Below are 12,264 nucleotides of genomic sequence, written 5' to 3'. Positions count from 1 at the left end.
TTAAAAAATATATTTGTAGTTTTTCAATTAAAAACTATTACTTTAAACCTTTCGGTAACATTTTTTGACCTGTGTTGTATATGCCAGAAGTTTGAAGCCAAGAGCAATGGAGTTGGTCCAAACCTAGACATTTACAGACAGCTCTTGTCAACACAGTGTTTCATTTTGTTTTCCTCACACACATGCACCTCTAATAAACTTTACAAACACATGCTAATTCCCCTGAGCAGAATTAAAACAACAATCACATTCCCAGATCTTAGGAAAAGGAAAGTTTTCTGTTACTGCTACCCAGTGGTGACTCATAAAGTTTCCAGGAAAATAGGTATTTTAATCTCTTATCTTCCTTTCCACTTCCCTGCACATTCTTTCTCCCTTTTCCCAACTACTTTATAACCATAATCTTGTCCTCACGTCTGTATCTTACCTCTTCATTTAAAAATCAACCTTCTGTTCACTGCCCATCTAAAAGTTATTTTCTTTCCTCTACATTCCTGAGAAGCCATGATTTTTATGATACTAACCCCAAATTAATTTCTATTATGGGTATTAGTGGCTTTTTAATATCAGATTTTCCTCATCAACTTAATTATAAGGTCCTGTAAGTAAGACCATATAAGGTTCTTCACTGTTTTTCACAATGCATCATACATGTTGCTAAGTATCCAGGTTCAGCTGAGAAAAGTCCATTTGAATCATTAAGAAAAAATGGTGCACAGCCTCCCAACACCACTTGAGGCTTTTCAAACAAAATTTTCTTGTCTCTTTCTGGAATCTTAGTGCCTCTCCTCTCCCTGAAATAATTGACCCCAGGCCTATTCTTTGCAGGTACTTTGCTGTTTGCTTTCATTTGATCAAACAGAAAGACTAAGAAGTAGTCATCAGGATAAGGTGGGCAGGACTTCTCAGATGTCTGCAGTTTACTTTCTGTGAATGTGGGTCTATTTTTTAGGAGGATTCCTTACAGAGTTTTCACTCTAACTGTGGCACTACAAAAAAAAAAAGCTATGGAAGAACACCCACACTGATTAATTTCTCCAAGATTCAGTTTCCTATGTAATAATGCTTATCTCCCTGAGCTTCCAGGAAGATTAATACAGTAACACATTTAAAAGAGTTCAACAGAGTGAATGACTCAGAGTTACCTTTAATCACCCCACTACCATCATCATTATTGTTAGCATCACAAAATCATAAGGTAGCCCCTGCTCTGTCCTTACCATGAAATGACTTTTAAAAGGATCTCTTTTATGCTTATCATCTTCTATGTGCCTCTAATATAATAATGTTTTCTAAGAATGAATTCAGAATGTAATTTTCCCAGATGCCTCTCCAAAAGAATTGCAGGAAAGTCTTAGTAAATGTCTCATAGCTTGGAAAAAATGTCAAGTCATTTATTCCAAAGTCTAGTTGTCCACCTTGCACTGCATTATTAGTATTCAGGACTAAGTTTTTGGTTCTCTAATTCATAGAACACATTTTCCATGTGGAAGGAGGTTTGAAGGAATAAGAGTGAATTTAATGCACTGCCAAGACAGCAAGTATGAATTTACTTGTCCAAAAAGTGAGAGGTGGAAAAGAGTACTATTGGAAAAGCAAAATGTTATACTTGAAATATTTATTAAGTAATATATAACAATTACATTAATTTGTTATTTTAAATAGAATTAAGCAGTAGTGAGCAAATACTGCATCCAAGTCAGTGGTTTCAAATCCAAATAAAGAACAAAAAATTCAAGAAAATTTTCCAATGTTTTACAAATGGCTAAAGCAATTAAAAAGACATAGAATGGTGAAGATACTCAACTGATCCTTTGATGAATTACTATAACAGTTATACAAAGCAATTTTTCACATTTTAATAGTGTAAAGTTTACAGAGTAAAATGCATATATCTTAAGTATATAATTCAATATGTTTTAACAAATGTATATATCCGTGTAACTAATGACAATATTGAACATTCCCATCACCCCAGGAAGTCTCTTCCTATCCCCTTGCTATCAATCTCAATTTCCTATAAATGACAACTTTTCTGATTTCCATTAGTATATAATACATATGTTAGTTCTTGAGTCTATTATAAATGGGATCACACAATATGTACTAAACAAAGGAAAGCTTAAATGTGACCTTAAAAGAAACCAAATTAGTTCAAGTAAATATTGTGGCAATGTCATTATATGGCATGGAATGTAATGTTTGCCCTATCACAAATTGGCCTAAATTATGTCACACTGTTTTTAAAATTCTGGTACTTTCATTAGGATGGAAATAGCTCAACAAATAAAGGTTAATACAATGCCCCAGGTTAGAGTATTCAATGGAAATTCATCTTCACTGCTACAGAATATACAGTAACCACTTTCAAAACTATTTAAATACTTGCAGTACCAGAAAAGGCATTAGGCTAAAAGAGATATTGCTAAAAGAAATTTGAGTAGTGTTTTGGTAGAAGAACCATTGTAATCAGCAAATATGTCAATTATTGTCACATGGTTAATAGGGGGCTTAGCCCTAGCAGTGGACATCGATCTACATTGACTCTAATAAGAACATTAATTTCTAGCATCTAGGATGATGCACACCACCCTCCAGTCCTCTCACATCCCAATTTAGTTTGGATTTTTTGCCAGTGCCAATGAATTTTATGCATATGCATAGCATACAACCTGTAAGAAATGAACACTTTGGCAGAAATTTTAGCATTCTCAGATTTAATGTTCAGTCTACATATTACATTATGTACTTTTTCAAGAAATTAAACGTGATTGCAAGACTGGTACCAAGGCTAGTTAGCAAAACTAGCAAGCTACATTTTTGAATTTTTGGTGATGGTTGTGGGGGATGTGGAGGCGCTGCAATTGGAAGTGGTAGTGGTGGGAAGTGGATTAAGCTAAAAGGGTTACTGCTGGGCAAGTAACCTGGAGAACCTCAGGGGAAGATTATGACTGTCAAATATGGTGCATAAATTTGGCTCAGAGATACTCTCAGACATTTTATAATTACAGAAGACTTACTAGCCTAAACTACTCTAACGTAAGACAATAAAATAAACACCAATATTCCTTTTTTCTAACACACCATTAATTATAGCTAGTTCAAAACCTATAACCATCTGTAAGTGTAACTTAGAACTTGTACAGCTCATTCGCTTTCTAAATCCATACCCTAGCACAGATTTGATTGAAGTACTAAAAATAATCTCAACATATATTCATAACAGCAAGTGTGTCAAAGACATTTATAGATCAATTGATATTGCAAATATCTGAAACTCCATTACAGTTACATTGAATAAAACTTTGGACTTTGTAAAAGTTTATGTATTTAAATTCAAGTTATGTATGTTAATACAGTGTAATATTGGTGTTAGGAGTAGAGTTATATATAACACCAGTGCTCATCACAACAAGTGTACCCCTTTATGCCCATCACCCATTTAGTCCATCCCTCTACTTGTCTCCTCCCCTCTAGCGACCCTCAGTTTGCTATCTGTATTTACAAGTTTCTTAAATGCCTCCCTCTCTGTTTAAAAGGTGGTTTCACTATTTTTCACATTTTTCTAGATAAGAGCCATGATGGTGTTACACCTTTGAAATTAAAAGATAGTCTATATTCAGAAGTTCTATGTTCAAAAATTAGATAATCTTTTGTTTAAACTGCCTTTCTTTAGTAAGCTTTATAGTACAAAATAAAAATCTCATTACTAACAGAAATTATTTGTTCATTTGCCTTTAATTTTTTTCTCCAGAAATTATTTGTACCCTTCTGCAAAACTACCCTATAGGTGAAGAGAGAATTTGAAAATCCTTTTGTTCTCAGATGTAGATCACAGGGACTCTCAGAAGGCAGCAAGTAAAAGCATTTTGAAATTCAATGACTCATTTTATTAAGGCAAATCTCACTGTCAACTGACAGACATTCTTAGCCACAAACTCTCATGTAACACTTCACTGTTTATTTGTTTGAGGAGGGAAGTAAAGGTTTCACCTTCTTGAAAGCCCAACTGTACGCTGCAGGAAAGCTGTTTTCTTTAAAACAACCATGACACAAAGTTTATAAGAAAGATATGTTCATAATGTTGTGTACATGGTAGCAGAATTTATCCCAAAGTGGAGTTGCGTTTATTTATTGTTAATGGTGTGTGGACTGCACTGTATGTGACCTCCTCTTCGTTAGAAAGAATTCTCTGTTCCTCACAGATTCTCTGCTTTGAGAGGTCGTTGCTGGCTTGGGTGGTTCGTATGAACAGTGTGAAAAGCAGCGCAGCCGTGAATGGGGCTCCCAGAAGTCAACATGCTTGTGCTACTTTCAGCCTAGAGGTTGGCCTGTTTTAAGAATTTCACTTAATATAACCCAAAGGCTTTATTAAAAGATTCAGGACACCAGAAACTTTAGATAATATAAACCGAAACTTCAAATGATTAACCACCGGTGCTCCTGCTGCCTTCTACACCTCATTTGTCTTTAGTATTAGATATGGTCCCAAAATGTAAAATGTAAAATAACAGTAAAGGTGGTGATGTTGTTAAGATCTCTATTAGGAACTAAGATGACCCTGGCTGAATCTAATGGTAACCTACCTTATTATAAGTCAATGCGTGTATGTGTGCGTACGTGTGTGCAGAAATACATGTTTTAATACACATATGAGGTCATAAATAAATATTCCTTTAGGACCAATTCTCATGTGGTTTTGCCCACTTTATATATGAAAAACTTGACTGAAATGGCCAGATAGAATATACTTGGTCTAGAATTCTAGAAATAATGATGACTCATACCTTATAAGATGACTCATAACCTTATAAGTAAAATCAAAGGAATAATTGCAAATGACCAAATCCAGATTACAATATCAGGAAAATTATAAAATTGATTATATTACTTAAGGACAAATATATCAAATAATCCCTGAAAGCTATACATTTCTGACTTAAGCTTACATACAGTCCTCTTCACTACAAACCTGGTCAAAAATGTTTACATTATGTGGCTACATAAATAATCTTTCTTCTGGTCCAAGTTGTATTTCTCCTTTCCAAGGTTTGGCTACTCTTCTTCTGTGTACCACATGGAATGTAACACGACAGTCACTGCTTTATATCAAAGCTTCAGGTCAGTACTGGTTTATGAACTTGTTCAAAGTTCATCTTAAGTACAGCTTTATCACTTGATTTTCATGTAGTCTAACTTCCTTGTTTAGGCTCTGAAAATTACTAATTTTTCTCTTTATGGCTGGAGACATCACCCTGCTTCTCTGTTCGCTGTCAGGATGTGGAAATGGGAGGGTTGCTGTCCACTTCCTGTGTCGAAAGAGCACTTTTCTGTTTGGGAAGTTCCTACTGAAATGTTAATATTCTATTTTGACCTTTCAAGTTACCATCATATCACTCTTAAACACATCACATAGGGGCAAATACTGACTCCAAGAGAAATAGTGGTTTTACCTAGAAGATTATGTCACAGTGGCCATTTTTAATTTGTTAAAAATAGATTACTTAAATGGGCATAGCATTTATATGTTATGTAATTTAGGTAAATACCAGCAGAAAAATGAAAGCTGGATTTGATATGGCCTATCAAAGTTTTTGTTCTGATAGCTATTTTGCATATGCCTTATGATTTTACAAATTGCCATTAATTAGGATATGTAGTTAAAACCATGGATGGTATTCGTAAAATTAGAAATAAGAAAGTGATGTTCAACAAAACCATCTTGGGAGAACTACTGATATATATTTCCATTCCTGTCTAACTTATGTTGAGGTTGGTCTTGCCTTAAAAACAATTTTTCCCCCTAAGGAATATCCGTTTTAAAAAAGGTCACAACATCTTATAAAATAATACTTGATGTTTTTATGTTATAGTGAAGTCTATTTTATTATAGTTATAGTCACATCAATAGAAACAATAATAAAATCAGACTATGCCAAAGTCTTTTGCCCAAATGGATAACGCAACCCACCTGCTTTTTCCATGAGTCGGAGCCCACAATGCTATAATTTTAAATTGATGCATCACCTTATAAGTGTCTAAACTTGTTATTTTAAATATTTTAAAAAATTTAAAGAACGACCGTCTTTTATTAATTGACTTAATTTCCTGATCCAATTATAAATTTGATAAATTCCACTTCCTACAAAACCGAGTTCCCAAATAATACAAAAGTAAAATAAATAAATAAATAAATAAATAAATAAATAAATAAATAAATAGAACTTTTTTCCTATTGTTATCACATAGCAATTTAAAAGCTATATTTAAAATAGTACATGTATAAATTGGATTGGGCACGTGGGTGGCTCAGTCAGTTAGGCGTCCGACTTTGGCTCAGGTCATGATCTTGCAGTTCCTGAGTTTGAACCCCATGTCAGGCTCTGTGTTGACAGCTTGGAGACTGGAGCCTGCTTTAAATTATGTGTCTCCCTCTCTCTCTGCCCCTCCCCTGCTCGTTCTCTGTCTCTCTCATACACAAAAATAAAATAAACATTGAAAATTTTTTTAAAAAGTAAAATAGAACATGGATAAGTCGGATTAAAACAGAATGCTTAATGTATAAGCTTGAAATAAGTACAAAATATACAAAAGGTAGAAAAAAAAATTTAAAGCTAAAGTCTTGATATTTGCAATGTAAAAGAGTCTTATTAAAATTCTTCACAAAGAACATGGTAAAGAGGACAGTAACTCCCTACCACAATCAGGGAATTTTTAATAAGCAGCCAATATAAAAAGCATTATGTACAGGTTTTATTTACAATATGCCACTATTAACTAAATATAATTGAGTAATGTCTTTAATAGCTCATCACTCTGACAACTACATTTAAAATCTAGTCATGGGCATTTTAACTTTTCACAATTAAAGAGAAAAGTTAAAGACAACTCAGTAAAAAGCATACTCACACCAGCACTTATTTCCCAATTGCTTTTGCTTTCATAAAAACTAGTTTTAAGATCAGGAAAATAAAATGTACACAATAGGAAAAACACTGACAATCCAAGAAATCAAATCAGCTTTAAATGTAAAAGAAACCTCATGCTCAAATAGGTGACACTTTTTGGATGACAGAGTCAAACATTTTAATATACTTCTATACTACTCCATTACTTGGTTCTTTATCTTAGCGTTAGGGGGAAAATGGGAAGCTTATAATTTGGACATTTAATTGATCTTTGATTAAAGACTGAATTCCCTTTTTAATTCAATAGTAAGAAATAACTAATACAACTGGCTTATTTACCAGATATTATTATATGGAGAAAAAATAATAAAAATGACATGGTAAAATCGTGAATGTCTTTTTCTCAGTGCATTACAAAACATGCCAAATGAAATGGAATTTGAACATTGGATGCAGAGTTGATTAGGAAAATGAGTGGTTTGAGATTTATTTCAATTTGCATGAGATGAAGATTCTAACATTATGGGTAAAATAAAGAACATCATTAACCACCAGAAAATTTTCTGTTCCCTGAGTCCCTATCAATCCACAATATTGTGCAACCACTGAACCTATCGGGAAGAAGACATCCTTATCAATAATTCTACCTAAATAAATGGAAAATCTACAGCACATTTGCAATGGTAGATTCAGTGCATTGCTTCACTGATTATCTCTGCATGGTATGGAAAACAGAAAAAATAACCATCTGAATCTACATATTTATATGAGAAGTTATGTTTTCAGTATATTGTGACACTAACACCAAGGAGCAAGTACAAATTGTTCAGTGTTGAACCTGAAATAAATGCCAATTCTTCTTAATTTAGCTTAAATTCCTGAAGGTAATGGATTCAGTGAAGAAAGAACCCTATCTATTAGTCAAGAAATATAGTGGGAAAATATTTTATTGATTGTAATTATTTTAAAATATTGCTTTCATTAACACACACAAACACACACACACACACGGAATATAATGTAACTTTTATGGGAATTCAAAGAAACTTCTTAGGGCGTATATTAGGGCTCTCCAGGGAAACTACCAATAGGAAATTTACTAGTGTAATGGAGAGAGAGAGACATTTATTATAAGGAATTGGGTAATGTGATTTTGGAGGTGGGCAAATCCCCAAGATCTGCAGGGTGAGTCAGAAATCAGGTAAGATTGAAGGAAAACAATTCAGTCAATGATTTTTGAGGTCAAAGAAGAGACCTAGATTCTAGATTTTTAAAAAGTTGAATCTATATATGAACTCGTAATTAAAGATTCAGAAAAGAGTAAGATTACACAGAGATGCAGAGAAGCTACATGGTGGAGCTCACCTGCACCCCAACATCTAGAGTTGGAGAGACAGAGGAGGAGCCAGTAAAGCTATCTGAGGGGAGGGAATCCAAGAATGTCAAGTGTCTTGAAAGGCAAGCATTTTCAATGGTCAGCCTTTTCAGGGGCTTCCAGGAATTGAAGGATGATAATGACAAGAAAACATTTTGGGCTTTAGCAAGATATAAGTAGCATGTCACCTTGGTGAGAGCTATTTCAGGGAAACAAAAGGAAACAAAAGCTTTATTGGAACTCCGCCACTCTTGCTTGGATGACTCTGTGTCAGAGATTGTTCCAGCAATCCTGCTGCCCACACCCACCGAACTCTTGCTTGCCACTCCTCCCTGAGCCAGTCAACATGGCCACTCCCTGCATCCACATCTGCCAGATCAGGTTCTTAGTCTCTCCTGCTTCAGGACCTCAGCGATCCCAGTACTGCAAGCAGATTCTTCTCCAGACGGAGTGTGGTGACCATGTTTCACTGGACATACAGCCTGGGCAGTGTTCTGCACCCCAGCATCAGCTGCAGCCCCCACACATTGTGCATGTACACCACACCATCCTTGGCCACATGCCATCAACACTGCATTCAAAAAATACCCATACCAGTGACAAAATGGAGCTGCAGGAGCTGAGTGATCGTGTCACCTAACCTACAGTGCCAAGGTGCACTCCCTAGTGCAATAGAATAAGATCCTGCTGTCCAAGTCCAAGGACTAGGTAAGTCTCTCCTGAAGACCTCTGCAAGAAGGAGGATGTGCCATTAGGTGGTGGACCTGTCTACCAAGGACAAGGTCCAAACTGAGATGCTGTGTAACAACCTGGCCAAGGACACCATGAAATTCCAGAAGTTGCAGGAGGAGATACTTCAAAGAGAAGAAGCTCAGAGCACCCTAGAAACTTTCAGATAGGACACTGACAAAGTTTTTTTGGCAATCTTTGACCCTGAACATAAAATGCACTCCTTCTAGAAGAGACTGACTTTGAGAGAACAGCACAGTGATGAGATTTATAAGCTACAGGCTCAGATTCAGGAGTAGTATGGGCAAAGTGGTGTGGATACTTCAAAGCCTGACCTCATACCTGCTCTCCCTGATAGGTGGCTGCAAAATGAAAATGTGGTTGCAAAAACCTTTGGAAAGTTGAAGAATGGTGCAAGTCCAAGTTTGCTGATCTCTGTGAGACTGCTCACTCCACTAGAGCAATAATTCTCTGAACCAGGTGAATCAGTGGTCAAAAGAATACTGGAGACAGGTTGAGTCCCTCACTTGAAAAAATGTCTGGCTTAAAAGAACTAAGTCTAGGAAGGTCCAGATGCATGAAATACTATGGCTTCCTGTGGGATAAGATTCAGGACAGGAAAAAAGAAATGGACTGCCAAGTTCTTATACATCTGGACCTGCAGAATATCAACACGGCCTTGTCTTCAGAATGCCACCTAACAGGAAGCTGCCTGAAGACAAGAACAGTGTGTCTCTGCCTTTTTCAAACTTCTCTGAATCTAAGGGAAATCATTCTGGATTCACTCCTTCTGGTTGACAGCCACTTAAAATGGATACTTCTGATTAAGAAGGTTAAAACTGGAGATAGGTTTTCAATGAACCTTTGCCTCATCATGATGATATTGATGAAAACTGCACACTACTTAGTACAGCAATATATTTCCAGCAATAATAGAAAAACAATACATATCTTAAAGAAATAGCTTACTAATACTTTTATTCAGTTTTTCAGTAGCACAGAATAGATGTGGAAGAAAAAAAAAAGCTCTAATTCTTAAGAACCAGTTCTAAAGATTTAGGTAAAAAAAAGTTTATAGCACAGTCAAGTTTATGAAGGTTTGAGCTATACTAGCCTTTAAAATATGTTCCAAATACCAGTGAAACTGTGTTTTATCCATCAGGTATCTGACCATCTAGTTTTTGTGTCAGTAGACCTTTGGGAAAACAAGCCAACGAACAACAACCAAGAAAAAAAATTCTCATTGGAATGGGTTGAAAAGAGAATGGAAAGTAAGAAAGTGGAGAGAGCAAAAATAGGTTTACTTTTTGAGGTATTTTGCTATCACAGAATACCAGAGCAGTAGTTAGAAGAGAATGTGGGGTCAAATTTTAAGGTTTTGTTTTTGTTTTTGTTTTTTTAAAGATGAGTGATGTCAACAGGGTGCCTGGATGCCTCAGTTGGTTAAACATTTGGCTCAGGTCATGATCTGGCAGTTCACAGGTTTGAGCCCCGCATGGGCTTTGTGCTGACAGCTCAGAGTTTAGAGCCTGCTTCAGATTCTGTGTTTCCCTCTCTCTCTGCTTCTCTCTCTACCTCTCTCTTTCTCTCTCTCTTTTTCAAAAGTAAATAAACATTAAAACAATGTTTTAAAGATGAGTGATGTCAAGATGTGCATGGCTGATTCTGCAGAGAGGGAGAGACTTTCAGGTGAAGAGGGGGGATGGTGGCAATACAATCATAGGAGCAAAGCCTTTGAGGAGAAAGGGGATGAGGTCCAGGGCAAAAAGGAGGAGCTAGCTGGAGGAGCAGAGGCACTTTTTTTTAAAATAGCAGGATAGAAGGCCAATAGGTGCAAACCAAAATAAGTTTTCATAACTGGTGGTGGAAATGTGGTATTGTTTTTATCAGATTATGTTTGTTTTCTCCGAGAATGTTTTGAGATGTCATCATATGAATGTTAAAAGGGAACACTTTCTTAAACATTGGAGGAGAAAAAATTGGAATGTGAATTTATGAGAAAAGTCTAGTGATATTCTGACATGTTGAAGTGTCTCTTTAAGATTTAAATTAAATCCAGTTTGAGTATGTCTGTGCTTTTCTTTGGCCAGGTTTTGTTGTTTAGGTCAACTTAAAAAGCAAACAGAATGAAGAGTTTCATTGGTACCAGGTTTTCAGATGAATATGATGTCTGGACCATGGAATCTAACAGAAGTAGGATAAAAGTGAAATTATTAAGAAGCAAAGTATCAGTGCCTGATTACCTGATAATTGACTTTATTTTCTCTCTGCTATCACACATGTATTTTCTAAAAATACTAGAAATCTGGCTCAGATATGAAAAAAATAAGTTAGCATACATGGCCTTGAATCTTATTCCAAATCAAACTTTGACTCGTGTTATTTGAGCACAGACTTTGAATATCAAGATAAATAGCCCATATACTTTATGCTAAACCACTTAGAACACATATCATACAGATCAATTGAAGAATGCATTTGTAAATAGAACTGTTTAAATAATCAAAAGTGGAAGGAAGAAGCTAGAAGAATGCCAAAAAATATAATACAAAAGCAATTAGAGCAGACTCACTCAAGGCATAATAGAAAAGACAAAGGCTGTATCTATATAATGCCAAAACAAACAGTTGATAAGTGAAACATCTAGTCAATCAGCTGGGTATTTTGTCTACAGGGAACCTAGCAACTGACTTGATGGATTTCTTCTTTTCACTGAATTGAGTGAATGAAGTGGTTGCTTTGGAAGCATGTTGACATACACATAATGAAAGAGGAGAGAAAAAAATAAAGGATATATTTGGTAAAGAAATAAAAGTCCCTGTGACTTCTAAGTGATAGATGATTAAAGGGACTGAAAACAGATTTGGGGGAGGGGATTAATTTAGTTGCATAAATTTTAATTTGAAATATAAAAAATAATATTTTCCAAGATTATAGATTTATTATTTAGTGGAAATACATTAAGACTAAAAGGATAAAAATAGACATTGTAAAGACCTAGCTTATTGTCTCTTGTATTGAATCTTGCTACATTCATTACTAGTATATCACTAAAGTGTAAACTAACGTCACCTAGTTATAATTCAAGTTACTATTACAATGATGTTCTTTTCCCCACCCGTGAGGTTATTCTTCCTATTAGTCACTGTATAACTATATTAACATAGCCATCAGAGCCAATATCAACATGATTTCTATTTTGTCAAATGAGTATAAGAGTAGACACCCTACAAACTAGCGTGAAATTGTAAA

Source organism: Suricata suricatta, chromosome 7 (genome assembly GCF_006229205.1).
Source record: "Suricata suricatta isolate VVHF042 chromosome 7, meerkat_22Aug2017_6uvM2_HiC, whole genome shotgun sequence".
Taxonomy (NCBI): Eukaryota; Metazoa; Chordata; class Mammalia; order Carnivora; family Herpestidae; genus Suricata; species Suricata suricatta.
The sequence above is the reverse complement of the archived record's forward strand: the minus strand, read 5'-3'. Positions refer to the sequence as shown.